This window comes from Equus przewalskii, chromosome 2, assembly GCF_037783145.1.
Source record: "Equus przewalskii isolate Varuska chromosome 2, EquPr2, whole genome shotgun sequence".
Taxonomy (NCBI): domain Eukaryota; kingdom Metazoa; phylum Chordata; class Mammalia; order Perissodactyla; family Equidae; genus Equus; species Equus przewalskii.
In genome coordinates, this window is record NC_091832.1 from 85,991,925 (window position 1) to 86,006,872 (window position 14,948).

The 14,948-nt window shown below is 37.0% G+C and overlaps 1 protein-coding gene and 1 long non-coding RNA gene across 5 annotated transcripts in view; one reads left to right on the forward strand and one right to left on the reverse strand.

Annotated features, from left to right (window-relative positions):
* The window catches only part of TTC29 (tetratricopeptide repeat domain 29), a 258,998-nt gene that overhangs the window by 133,093 nt on the left and 110,957 nt on the right, over nucleotides 1-14,948 (forward strand). The gene's annotated exons all lie outside the window — the stretch shown is intronic.
* LOC139081792 (uncharacterized) lies at nucleotides 3,474-11,278 on the reverse strand. The gene is made up of 2 exons (XR_011537108.1): nucleotides 4,242-11,278; nucleotides 3,474-3,792 (listed from the first exon to the last, which is right to left on the reverse strand). It is a non-coding gene; the product is annotated as an uncharacterized lncRNA (long non-coding RNA).

Here is a 14,948-nt window from a genome sequence, read left to right on the forward strand (position 1 = left end):
TTCCTAATTAATAGTTCTAATGATCTGAACAGAAGGAATTTTGAAATTTTCCTAACGCATCTTAATTTAAAGGCTTTAATTTGTTAATAAATGATTAGCACATATAATAGAAGAATATGTTGACAGGATTATGAATCAAGTTTCATCATCCATTTTTTGCTCATAAAGAGTTCTTTACTGAATGACAGAATAGAGATAAACTAAAAACAAATAACGGATTTATTTAGGCCTGAAATACCTACTAATGAGGAAAGTATTTGGTGAAGAGAAACGACAGTGACTCTAATAAACCTGAGCAGGAGGTCATGGAGACCCTGACATTTAAAGAGGAGAATGCTACTTGCATATATTAGGTGCTGAGAAAGGAAATAGTAATTCCCTTTGGCCATCATCAATTTGGACCTGTAAGTGTTCTAAGTAAAGTAAATTCTGAATTTTAAAAGGTAAATGTATCTTATGAAGTCCTAAGATTTCCAAGAACAAAATGTTTTACAAAAAATCATCTTCAAGACTTTGTGCAAAGTTGGACCAGCTTCCGCAATCAAGTATTGCAACCATAAAATTATTTTAAGAGAAAGGAAGGGCCTCCCCATCACTGTGTTTTTATGCATGAATTTTCTTCCTTTCTAATTACAGTCGGTCCCAACTTAGAATGGTTCGACTTAATGATTTTTTGACTTTAAAGAGATGCCCACTCAGCAAAAACCATACTTTGAATTTTGATCTTTCCCAGGCTAGTGATATGATATACCAATACTCCTTCATGATCCCGGGCAGTGGCAGTGACCCGCAGCTCCCAGTCAGCCACGAGATCACAAGGGCAAACCACTAATACACTTACAACCGTTCTGAACCCATACAGCCATTCTGTTTTTCACTTTCAGTACAATATTCAACAAATTATATGAGATATTCAACACTTTATTAAAAAATGGGCTTTGCATTAGATGATTTTGCCCAAGTGTAGGCTAATGTAAGTGTTCTGAGCACATGGAAGGTAGGCTAGGCTAAGCTATGATGTTCAGTAGGCTAGGTGTATTAAATGCGTTTTCGACTTAATGATATTTTCAACTTACATGGGTTTATCAGGACATTACCCCATCGTAAGTCAAGGAATATCTGTACTCCATTTGACTAATTATTTTAGGAACACCAACTTTATTCAATCATCAGTACATTCAGTGAATTATTTGCTTCCTATTATTTAGCAATAATGTAGCCTATCAAAAATTATACTATGAAAGCAAAAGTCATCCTATTAATATTTCATTTGCTTTTCCTAGTACAAGATTTATCATATGTACTATTATTTAATTATTGCATATACAAAAGAGTAGCTATCTCTATGTTTACATACATATCAGCATCTTTATAATAACTTAGAATGCTTCTGACATTGGTGTTAGCTTGTATACATGGTTAACCTAAATCTCTAGCCTCATCATCAGCATCCTCCAGAAAAATGCAAATAAATAAAGTATCAGAAAAAGTAGTTACACTAATATTCTAGCGACTCATGGATTGTTGCTAAATATTCACAATAGAGGATATGGATCATATTTGTAAAATGATATGTTCTTAGGATTTCACTAAGTGATTATAATTAAATTTTATTTATTCTTTCAAATCAATAGATGCAAACAAAGATACAGCCATTATATATTAGAAACATTTCTAGCAGAGTGACTTATTTTATTTGTAATGTTTAGCCACCAGAAAGTTTGGGGGAAGATGGTTCTTTCCTATTTAGTTCCTTTCTCTATTTAGTTTGTTACCTTAGAAGTTGCTCCACCCTTGAAAGCAGTGGGCTCTTAACCCAAATGATAATCTAGCTGACATACAAATGCCTTGGCATATTCCAGTCACATACATAAAACAAGTTTTCCTTTTGGTCACTTTTATTAATGAAGACTTTTATCTACCACTGAAACCATTATGCAACCCCAATAAATCTGAGTTCTTCACAGCTCTCTCTCAGTATCATATCATAATAAAAGAAAAAAATCCAGCAAGCTAAAGGAAAAGTAGTTTCAACTTCTACTTACTTGTCCTCAAAGAACAGTAAAGGGATAGAATTCTTAACTCACAGCAACATTATTTTTTTTAATCCTCTCTTCTTCCATTTTTAAAATTTTTCAATTTGTCTATCCCTTGGTATTCTGAAGCCTATATCTTCTTGTCACTTCCTAAACCCCAAAGTTCCCTCCTGTATTCCACTCACAGGTGGTTAATCACTCCTCTCCCTTCCCTCTCTCCTTCTGCCTCCTCCTCTCTCTCAGGTCAAGAATCCTGGCTCTTTTCAGCAGGCTCATTTCTGCTTCTTTCATCCCTACTCACCTTCCAAAATTCTAACTCTGACCTGCATAATAAAACCCAGTAGGACTGGGACTGGTTTGGAGGAGGAAAAAAGAAATGCCAGGTAGGCCCTGCTGGAGTTAGTAGGCTGGGAAAGGAAAGGAAGCCAACACTCTTGCATTAATCATTTTTGATTCTCTTGCACTATATGTGACAGATTCTGTAAAAGTACATGTCAGAAGAAAAAAAAATGTAAAGAAAAAATAATGAAAGGAGAGAGAGGGAAAGAAAGTAAAGAAGTCAAGGCAAAGGAGAGATCAAGAAAGATGCTATCTGAGGCTCTATCTTCATTTAGGTCATTTGTGCATTATTCCAAGTACTTCAACCCTAGAAAGTTCTGTACATTTACACTATGCGATGATATGATAAATCTCTGATGGATCACACCTACTAATGTATGCAGTCCAGATCAGTTTGTCTATGAGAGCAACCACTTCTTTGCATCTGCCCTTTCGTGCTTTCCTATCTTCTTTCGGCTCTGTGCAAATGACCCTGAGAAGACAGTTTGGAGCCAGTTTTATGATGGTATCATGATATTTGGTTAGAGTTGCCTGGGATGGATGCAAATGCTCACATCTGCGTGGGATCTTTGAGATTATTAGAGGTTTGCCTAAAGTAAAAGTGGTAAATACTAGCATTTCTCAGATGAGGAGCTCTCAACATGCTTTTTCGAGAGTACATGTAACAGCTCTTTGGAGTGAGAGGGCAACAAAATGGTTAAGATGATGGGTTTTAAAATCCGGCTGACCAGGATGGAATCCCAGCTCTGCTACCACCCCATTACGTGACATCGCACAACTGACTTACCCTTTCTGAGGACTGATTTCCTCATCTATAAGATGGGGATAATACTACTCCCTAGCTTAGCACAGCTTTGTTAGAATTAAGTAGTAAAATGGGTATAAAGTTTGTGGCATAGGGTCTAACATATAGAAAACCGTTAACTATTATATTACCATTAATATGTATAAGAGAATTATTTTCCAAAGTCCTAGATGGTCATATATCTACAAAATCATGACTTCTGATTTTTGCTCTAGACCCAAGTATTCCCAAACCAGTAGTTAAGATAGGAGAAAATGTTAAATGTGAGGTGAAATTCTACATAGTCAAACGTGTTTAAAGTAGGACTTTATTTAGGAATTATATTACATGATAAAGAGCATCTTTACTTTATGGAATGTAGTTCAAGTGTACATAGCAATAGGTCTCTGGTTATTAAGTGGTCAAATGTTTGAACAGATAGTAGGATTTGATGTACAATCTTCGTATCAGAGGCGACTATAGTATAGAAGGAACATGTGAGACTGGAGCTAGGAGACATGGATCGTAGTCCATTTGCCGCATGCCAGCTGTTGACCTCAGGTTAGTCACTTAACTTCTTGGAGGCTCAGTTTCATTTGTAAAATAAGGATGGCAATGGCAGCTTCACTGTATCTTTGTGGAGATCAAATGAAAAAAATGTATGTTTACACTTTATAAGCAGTTTTCAAATCTAAGATACTATTATTACTACAAGCTATGGTATAGTTAGCACTGAATAATGATAGCAATGATACTCTGGTAGGTAACATTTATTATCTATTCAAAGTGCCTGCTTTATACTTATTTTTTCCTTAGCTGTAATTTACTAAATTTATCATATGTAAATTACGTAGTGCTTAAATTTATCTTCCTATTGGCACACATTTTTATAATGGAAATATGACAAATCAACATTTCATGGAAAACTTTGTAATATTAATTTATTAATAACTTTTCCTTGAGTAAAAAAAAGTGCATTTATCCAAAAAACGGAATTTGAGTTATTGTTTTATTTAAAGATCAGAGCTATTCACTACCCATTAAATAGAAGTTGTCTTTACTTGCCAATTAGAAATCATTACCTAAAATTGACTCTTCTGTTCTTGTTTAATGGCCTCAGTATCTGAGGGGAGCTCAGATGCTGGCACAGAGGAAATCATGGCCTCCTTCTCCCAGAGGACCGTTGGTTATCATTATACATAACATGCAGACGATCCTGCTTGCAGCCAGTTTGCCTCCTGGTCCTGCGTAGTTCATCAGCAGCTTCTGAAGCATGCTACGGAGAGCTCGTCACTCAGCTTGAGACGATTCAGGTGTAAGCTCAGGGGGTCTCAGCAGTCATTTTCCTGCTTTACATCAGAGTTTTCATCTGCTTTATCCTTTTGTCCCTTGACCCACCTCAGGCAGTTTCCTTCTCGGGAATCCAAAGGAGCAGCTGTTACAGATCCTATTTCCCCCAATTGTTGCAGCTCAGACCTCTTCTGTTTAGCATCATACCGCCTCCCCACACACACTCCCACCAGTACAGAGATAGCGTTTACTTCCTTTTTCATTCCATACATTTTGCTAAGTAGAGAAATGTTTAAAATATCCATTATCTGACAAGCAAAAGAAAGGTGAAAGGATTTGAAAAAATATCATTATAAGAAGAAAATAGTCCTATTTTCTAATTAGAAAAAATAGATTTATTTCCAAACCACATAAAACGATATTACTCAAAATTTTAAGCAATATTTAAAGCCTGGTATAATCATGTATTTCACATCTGATCTTATTTAATACCTTTGTGAATAATTGACCTTACTTGGAAAATAGCATTTTTAAAGTACTCATAAAAATATATTTTAATAATTTGAAGATTATGAAAATGTAAAATTTTTCACTAACAATTTTGCTACTGTTATCTTTGTATGTAAAGTTATGAACTTTCTAAAACATTAAAACAGATAAGGTTACAGTAATAATTTAATATAAATTTCTATAGCAAAGATTATTTGCAGACTAGAATCTTAGTAAATTGAATGTTTTTTTAATTTCCTCATTAATGAGAAGTTTAACTCTAAATGTTTTTTCTATTTAATTTTCCTAATGGTTCTTTTTCTTTACAATGTTATGGCTTAGGAAAATAGCATGTGTGCTATTTTTTGTTCTTTTTAAGTGATGAATACCTTATGGTATTTCTCATATAAATTATAGTATTTGTCATTTAAATGACTAAAGTGTTATAGAAAAATCAGAAAACTCAAGAAAAAATTAAAATTTTTTTTAAAACAGTAATCTGTATGGCAAAAAATTACAAGTTGTAAACTTTCATGGAAATGAAGAGGCATTTTATGTCAGGAAAGGAAGTTCATGGCCTAAATTAATATAATCATTTTTTCCTAGTAATAAAATTTGTTGATTTTTTTGAAATGTGAAAATTGGTTTTAGATTCCCTTGAGATCTAGAATACCACTTTAACCAAAACTTGATGATTATTTTTATTATTCATTGTAAAAACAAAGTGCTGCTCCAGTAGGTCTTTACAAAGCTGCTGAAAATTTTGTTTTCAGTCATTCACATTTTAAGAAATTGTGTGAAAATTTCTGATATTCATTTTGAGAGAAAATGACAAGATGGATAATTATTTTTATTTGGTTCATTTTAAAGAGGGTGAACTACGAGACTCTGAAAATTGAGTATTCTAATCAACTATACCGAATAGTGACATATGGAACATAATGTATGTATACTCCTTAAAGTTCAAGGCCTAGCATATGAAAATGTTCTCTGGAGCAATAAAGCAACCTGCATAGTTCATCACAAGACTAATTGTATGACAGACCTAGAGGCAACGGCACAGCTGTTAGCACACGTGGATCTGGAGGCTGTGAAAGAAGAAGAGGCCTTACACCTGCAAGAGCGCGGGGATGATTATAGGATTAGATGTGTTAAATAGCGATAGTGTGCACATCGTACTTCATCATTATAGAGTGAGCCAAATTATATATCTTTCTGCTACCACACGAAAGGGGTAACTTCAGAAAAAAAAAATGTAATTCAACGTCTTGAAACTTATCCAAAATATTCTCAAATGTGTCTGTAGCATAGACAATGACTTGATCCTCATTTAACAGCTATGTTTTTAGAGATTATTTAGTATAATTAGTGCTCAATAAAAATGACATATACTGGACTTTTAAAAGAACAGTAATACTATATTCCTGATATTGAATCCATATACTTAAAAAATTATTTTACCCAGTAATTTCAACTTTCTCCCTAAGTAAACATACAAAAGTTTAGTTAATAACTAATAAAATAGACTGGGTGAGACTAAATCTTCATTTTTCCCATGAATGTCTTCTATTGACGTTCTTGTTTTTTCCCTAAATGAAAATGATGATAGTCAAGGATAGTCAGAGAAAGGGGAGGAAGATAACAAAGAAACCAACCAATTAACAAAATGATGTTCAGTTCCTGAATAATCAGGAGTTGATTGTATAGATGTGTATAATGGCTTTCATTTGTGAGCATTTCAAGGGAGAAGGTTAATATTCTTTTACATAAAAGCATGACTTAGAGGCAAAAAATTAGGAAGTCAAATAGTACTGAAGGCTGGCAAGGATGCGAGACAACAGGAACTGTGGTTAGAAGTGGAAGCTAGCATAGAGAGCGGGGGCGGGGAGGTGAGACTCAGTGTATGATTAGCCTGCGGTGCGTCAGCCCCACTCCACAGAGAAACTCGTCAGCGACATATTAGAGAAGGCCTATGAGGGGAAAGGGAATAAGAGTAGGGAGGGAAGATGAAGGAGAAAATTTATTAAAAACAATCGAGAGGGCATGCACAGACCAATAAAAGCACGTCCTGCTCTAAAGAGGGAAGCTAACTTGATTCTATGTGCTACAGTTTCAAAATAAATAAATAACATAAAATAACTTAATCACAAAATACTTTTGATTGCAGCCTGAATGTGTCTCAAGGTTGTTGCTCAAATAAGCATCTTCAGATATTTTTTGCAAAGTTCGCAAAGCATTCTTTCTGTAAAAGCATGGACCATGATAGGTGGACATTTTGGCACTATTGGACTAACAACCTTGATGTTTTGATTGGTGTTTCCCTAGCAGCAGACTCTGAGAAATGGATCTGCGTACAGGTGGTTTATTTGGGAGAGGTTCTGCCAGCAGGGGAGTGAAGCAAAAGAAGGAAGCCACAGAAGATGTGTTGCCACTGTAGGCAGAGCTCTGTCTTGTTAGAACACTCTGGGAGGCAGTGTATAAACAAGTGGTTATCCCACTGGAGGGACAAGGATGCTGGTGCATTTATCCACCAGTTTCCATCCTTTATGTGGTGGGAGCTGCTTCCAGGGACACTAATTCTCTGGCAATTCCAGTTTTCCATGAGCCCAGCCATCTAACAGAAAGTTCCAGGTGCTGGCACCAACAGACTTTGGCTGCAGAGATTATGGGAGGGGCGTTGACACTGTTGACTATACCTGTGCAAATCACTTGACTTCTAAACTTCCTTTTCCACACCTGTAAAATGGGGATGCTAAAGTTGCTGTGAGAATTAAATGAGGTAAAATGGTAACGTGCTTGGCACTTAGTAAGCATTCAATAAATGGTAGCTTTGTTCTAAGAAGTCTCACAATCTTGCATCTTACATTTCAGAATTTATATGAAGAAAATAATGTATACAAATATTTAGCTATAATATTGTCTTTGTATAATTATTAATATATACAGAGATTTAGCTGTAACCTTTATATACAATGTTATAAAGGCTGTTTATAATGGTGAAAACTCCAGAAACAAAGTAAATGTACATAGCAAATTGATTAAATATTGTTGAGTACCCTGTAATACAATACAATACAGCCAATAAAAATGACACAAGTAAATATTTTATACCAATAAAAGTATTATTGATATTTTAAGCAAAAAATCAGGATATGAAACAATGTGCATTATATAGTACTTACCTATGTTTACACACATACATATACATACATATAAGACATACATATATATGAAAATACTAGAAACACCAAATTGTTTTCAGTGGTTATCTGTGGAAGCTGAAATAATGGATTACCTTAATTTTCTATTTTTTGGGAAGTGATGGATCTATATTGCCCAAATTTTTTATAGTTAATATATACTGATTTTGTAATAAGAAAAAAGTAACCTGTTATTTCTTTCTACTCCATTAAAACTTAAAAACTTTAATATTTTCAACAGATTTTATATAGACTATTTATAGTAAAAATCTTCAGCATAGGATTAATCATAGCAGTTTTTTAGCAGCTCATCTCAACCCAAAACATTAAAGTTATTAAATGTTTAACAAGTAATAAAGGACATTTAAAGATAATCCAGTAAAGTGAGAAGATAATCATATAAATTAAAAAGCAAAAACAATTAAATAGTGAGAAAAACATAGCCCTACAGTTTTTGGTATCCTAAGTAAGTCTGGCCAAAATCCATATGAACAAGAATGGTAATAACTATTTTGATAATGGGTATTATTCGTTTTAAAGTTTATTTTGGTGCACAGTGTTGAATATGAGGCCTGGGCAATTTCTTTACACTCAAGTAGATTCTTACTATGCTGCGAGACTGCATTGTCCATGGGAGAAATAGACAACTGGCATATACTTGTGCCACACTTGTAGTGGGGACCAAGAGACCAAGAGCTGAAGAGCAACAGGGAAGCTTTGTCTCATTTGGAGATTAAGGTGATGACATTTGAATTGAATTGTGCAAGATAAATGGTAGCTGTCTCCTCAGTGGGGAGGAAGCAACTTGAGTAAAGACCTGGGAGGGCAGAAAATACATTCCAGTCCCACTGGAAGGTGAGCATTGCGGGAGTTGGACTGTTGTGGGAGAGGCTGGAAAGACAGGGTGGTGAGATGAGATCTTCAAGGGCCTTGTTAAGAAGTAAAAGTCTCCAAGTAGGGCAGAAACTTGTTTGGAAGACAGCCTGGCAGTGTGTGTAGGACAAATTGAAGATAGAGAGACTGCAGGAGTGAAGACTGATTGTAGGGCTCTTCTGAAATATTTCAGGGAAGGAATGATGCGACCCTAAACTTAAGTGATGGTGATGTAGCTCATAATAGGCACATTTGAGAGGCATTTTACAATTTTATATTTTTTTCTGGCTGGGTAGATGAAAGCATAGAGACAAGGTGGAGCCAAAGATGAATCTGAAGTTTTTAGTTTAAGTAATCCAAAATATGACGGTCTATTAAATGAGATGAAGCCACAGAAGAAACAAATATGCAGAATTGTTAATAGAAATTATAGGACATCCATTGTCTTTGTCTTCCCAGAACGTTGCTCCATTCCCCTTGTCACCTTTCTGCTGGCTATTGTCTTGTCTATAACCTTGGGGTTACCAATATCACTACCACCACTACTTCTCACCCCAGAAAATCTCTAGGAGATGGTCCCTGAACAAACTAAGCCAATCAGATTGCTTACTTGATAATTTTGTTTTTTCAAATCAGAGCCAATCCTCTTTGGTAGGAAGGAGTTAGCTTGGGAGCTCCCAGAGCCAGGGAGGATGGCGGACTGAGAGAATAAAACTAACACACAGAGAAAGAAACCAAGCTGAGAAATGGAGAGAACAATTCTTAGTGGCATTTGAGTCCTTAGTTTCCCTTTTTGCCTAAATTAGGTTGGAGTGGTCTTTCTCCCATGAAATTGAATGAGCCCTAGATGACAGAATAGCATCATCATGAACAACAATAACAACTAATGTGTCTTCGTGTGCTGTGTGTCTAGAACTGTACCCAACCTTGTCGTTTACGGGCTTTATCTCATTTAACACTCACAAGAACCCTAAGAGGCAGATGTTATCGGTATTCTTCTGTTTACTCTTACTCCTATTTCACACATACAGAAGGCTGAGGCTTAGATTAAATAAGCTGCCTACAGTCACGAAGCTAGCAAATACAGAGCCCAGATTGGAGCCACACTCCCAACAGATAATGCTGTTGCAACTGGCAGGGTTGTCAGTCAGATGATTTTAGACTTATTTGTTGAGTCTCATCACAAATCTCCCATATAAATTTTTGATAACATTTTCATCTATTCTGCTTCGTGAACTACTGATCAGTATAAATAACATTTTGTTATTCTTGTCCAGTAGAAATTATTGTTGAATAACACTTGAAGCTTAAAAAAACACCCACATCACCTCTCTCCTGCTGGGCCAGTTCAGAATCAGCACAGAGTTTGGGGAAGAGGGTGAGAGGATGCAGGAAGTGGAAGCGGCATCAGGCTGGGAATGACCCACTGCTTTATAGCTTCTCCAGAGAAAGAGACATCAGGAATTCTCACCTCTCATTTGTGTCTCCCATCTGCCTCCTACCCTCCTTTGTCACAGATAATGGCATACCATGGATTCTTCATTGGTTATGACTTAACTGCTTAGCTGAATTTGCTGTGTTTTCTCTGGATGTTTTTCTGACAATGAAATATGTCACAGCACTAAGTTAATACGTCTGAGAGGACAAAGTAATAGAGTTCTTTTCCAAAAGCAGTGTGTTCAACACAGTATTCCTACAACCGCCAGTCTCTTCTTGCTCCTGATGCAAATTTGTTATCTACTGCCAACACTTAGTAAAGGCAAGGGAAAGAGCACAAAAGGTGCTGTTTGTTAGTTTTTTCAGCTGAAAAATCTAGTAGGACAGAATATTTATAATTTGGGAAAAAATGAAATAGAGGGAGGGAGATGGGGTCCTTCCAGTAGACTTCAATTCCATCTGTTATTGTCTCAATTATTATCACTGTGTGATATAGTGATTAAGCGCATGGCCTCTGCAGTCACATCGCCCGACTCCAAATCCTGATCCTGCCACTTCTAATCCTGTGACCTTGGGTGGGTTACTTCACCTCTCTGTGCCTCAGTTTCCTCACCTGCAGCATGAAGATTTCACTAGTACCCAACTCATAGGGTCGTTGTGAGGATTAAATGGGTTAATATATAGAAAGTACTTAGAACTATGTCTAGCATTCTCTACTCTTTCAATGAATGCTGGTGAATATTGCAGAATAGTAAAAGTATGATTTGCTGCCTTAGTGCAAGGATTATGCTATTCCTGCTGCCATCACTGACTTACCAGAGCACAGACAAATCTTGTAGCATTCTGCTTTGTAAAATGAAGATGATACTTATTAATATACCATGTTGATGAAAATTCCAGTGGAATAGTAAAGAGATAATGGTTTATTAGTTCTTATTATTGTACTGTAAATGATTTAACTATACATTTTTCCTAAATTTAATTAAACATATTCATTTTCCCTATGAGCTTATATTAGCTTACAGCAGTGATTATTTCTTATGTTCATTTTTTATGTTTATAATATCATAGATATGACAAAAATAAACATTTTCCTTTTAAAATATTATGTAAATAAACATTAATATTTGTCACAGGGTTGCAAAGCCAAAATTACTTTTTAATTGTCTATTGTAATAGATTATATGAGAATGGAAGTACTATCCAGGTTTTTATTATAATCCTCAAAATCAGTTTTGAAAGTACCAGAAAGACCACCAAATTAGGAGTCAGACATCCTGAGTTCTGGCTATGGTTTGGTCACCCAGCTCTTTGGCCTTGGTCACGTCATTAAACTTAGTTCAATTTCCTGAACAACATTGTTGCAGGGTGCCATGTTATAATGTTGGTCAACGATAAGACAGGTGGTGACAAAGGGAGCCAGAATTTGGACCCATCCTGCGTGGTGGCATTGTCAGGCTGCATCTTGGCTTTGAGTTGGGAGGGAGGGCCTGATAAGAGTGCTGTCTCTGAAATCAGACAGCTATGGTTCAAGTGCTTTCTTGATCACTTACCACTGTTTGATCCTTGCCCAGTGGCTTCCTCTCTATGTAACTCAGTTTTCTCACCTTTAAAAAGAGATAAGAATAATAATAATTAACGCCTACTCATGGGCATTGGGAAGATTAAATTAGTTAATACATGTAGTCTTAAGAACAACCTGTGACTTATTCATCCAGCAAATAGTTTTGGAGCACCAATGGCCAAGCCCTCTTCTAGACACTTGGAATATGTCACTAGCAAAACAAAGATCTTTATCCTCATGGAGCTTGCATTCCCATTGGAGAAAGACAGACAATGAAGATGAAAGGTAATAAACAAATGAGCTAGATAGTGTGTCAGACAATAATAAGCACTATAGAAAAAAGAAAAAAATACAACAAAGGAAAGATTGAGGAGTGCCAAAGCAAGCAGTGAGTAGGGGGAATTTTAAATAGGTGATCAGAGAAGGCCTATTGAGGTGACATTTGATGAAAAGCTGGAAGCAGATGAGAGTTAGCCATGTGGATACTTGAGGGAAGCACCTTCCAAGCAGAGGTAATGGTCAGTGCCAAAGCCCTGAGGCAGCAATATGCCTGGAGAGCTTGGGACCGGTGAAGCTGAGGAAGAGCAAAAGGGCAGCAGAGAAGTCAAAGAGTTAAGGGATGGGACCATGGAAGGACTTGTAGGCCATTATAAAGCCAGGTTTTTTCTCCTGAGTGAAAAGGGGGTCTCTGTGGGCAGAGGAATGGCATAGTAAATACTCAGTTTGTATGGACTATTATTAGCTATTATAATTAAGCCATGTGATGAAAAAATAGCAGCTTGTAATAGGCAACACTGTAACCAGGCAAACATGAGGTCAACATCAAGAACGTCAGTCGTTGGGCTGCAGTGGGTGAGAGGAGAATAGCTTCTGGGAGCTGGGAGCTGTGCCAGTAGGCAAAGCTGTGAGTGAAGGCCTAGCCCAGAACAGTCAGGCTCAGAGTGAACCAGCAGCAGGCATAGCACAGTGCGTAAGAACAAGGACTTCAACAAACCCAGTTCAAATCCTTCCTCCTTCTCCAACTCAGGGTTGTGTATACTACAGCGAGTTAGCCAACCTCTCTGCATTTCATTTTTCTCATTTGTACAATAGGAATATTAACATTGATCTCAAAGTGCTCTGTGAAGATTGAATTCACCACGAATATAAAACACTCTGCACAGGTAGTTTTTGCTCAATAAACAGTAGTGACTGCCATGGGCAAGTGACAGGCACCAAGCCACAGGGACTGGGGCTCAGGAGTGAGACTCCAGATGTAGGCATATTGATGGAAGTGAGGTAGATCTCCAGATTGCATAAGCAGGGACCTGACTAGGTACCAAGACAGAGATTCAAGCAAGAAGAACAGACTGGGACACATGTTGGGAACTTGGTCTCAAGAGACATGGCAAGGGCCCAGTCGCTTTAACAAAGGTTATGATCATAATTTGATCCATGGCACGCTGATGTGATGCCAAGCTTCTGCCTTAGACCAGGGACGGAGATGGTCCCTGGGACGGGGGCAGGTCGAAGTTGCTAAACGGAAGGACCCCAGGGAGGAGGATGGCAGGGCTCAGGAAGGAGAGCAACTAGCGAGTTATTACAGCAATGATCTCCACCTTTCCTTCTGGGCTACGTAATTCTCCATTTCTAAGTATTGGTAAATAATTTGAAAATGCCAAATATAATGGTAATTTTCTAGTTTACGCTATAAAATCTAAAGCTCACTAAAAGAATCCTGGCAGCAATTTGTTTTGCTCTTTTATTTTCAGCTCATATGTTATTTCAGAGCTGATCAAAGGCATTGGTTGCAAAGTATAAAATAAATCACACTTCTAAATAAACCACTAAAGAGTGTTAAATTGATTTAAGTGATTTTAGGAATATTAATATTTAAAACATCTCTGTCCCAAGCCTGTTTATGACTACCTATAGCAATAATGACTACCATTTCATTCTACCATTCTTCATCTTATAATATTACATAGTAAACTGTGTAAAAACATTATTTTTTAGCACTGGAATAGAGGTGTAGGATTTCAGCTGTTTATTTACGTTTAAATATCTTGAATTTTATTCAGCCAATAAAAGTAGACTCGATTAATGCATTTATTATACTCTTTGCCTAGGTCGAGGTGAATAGAGCACAGCGTTTGCTTTTTATTATTAAAGAAAACTTTGCCTTCCACTCACATTCTTTTGCAGTAAATTTGATTTTAAGCAGCACGGATTTCAGGATTAATCCCAGTCTTGAGAAATTTTCTAGCTCCATAATTTTGTGTCTTGGGCTTATCTGAAAATATTGTGCAAACTGCATCCGTGATTTTCGTAGATTTTCTTTTTAGGACATAGGAAAGAAAAGGTATCTGCAGTGTTATATGGAATATCCATGCATGTCCTTCACTTGGAATGTTTGGGCACCAAAAACGTCCCATGCACGCATTAGACTCTTAGCTCTTTAGCGTTAGAGTCACCTAGGCTGTGCAGTTTGACAGCCAGCTATACGAGTGAAGACACACTGGTAATAAAAGCAGCCACACGTCTGGATCACAGTGCACACATTCAAAGGCATTTCTGAACTGTTCACGCATTTGTACTTACCTGGGTCCTCAGCCTTGCCCAGGGCTTGCTCATCATTTTCTTCTCTGCCTCAGCCTGTCTTCATCTTTTTTTGTACTTCAGCAACCTCCCTTTTCCTTTCTAAGTCACTTGCATCTGCTTATGTGTCACTGTGGCCCTCCTGTGACATGGCTTGCTGAGGAATCCGTGTAGTCTTCCCTGCCTCTGTTCAGCACCGTCGCGTGCCTGTCACTGCTCAGCGCTCTGCGCCACACTGGCTTGTTTTGTCAATAACCATTTATTTGTTGCTGGAATAGTAGCAGCCATTACATCTGACCTCCCTGTTTCATCAATTATGGATAGATTATTGGATGTGAACATCTGCAAAAGCTTGCTGG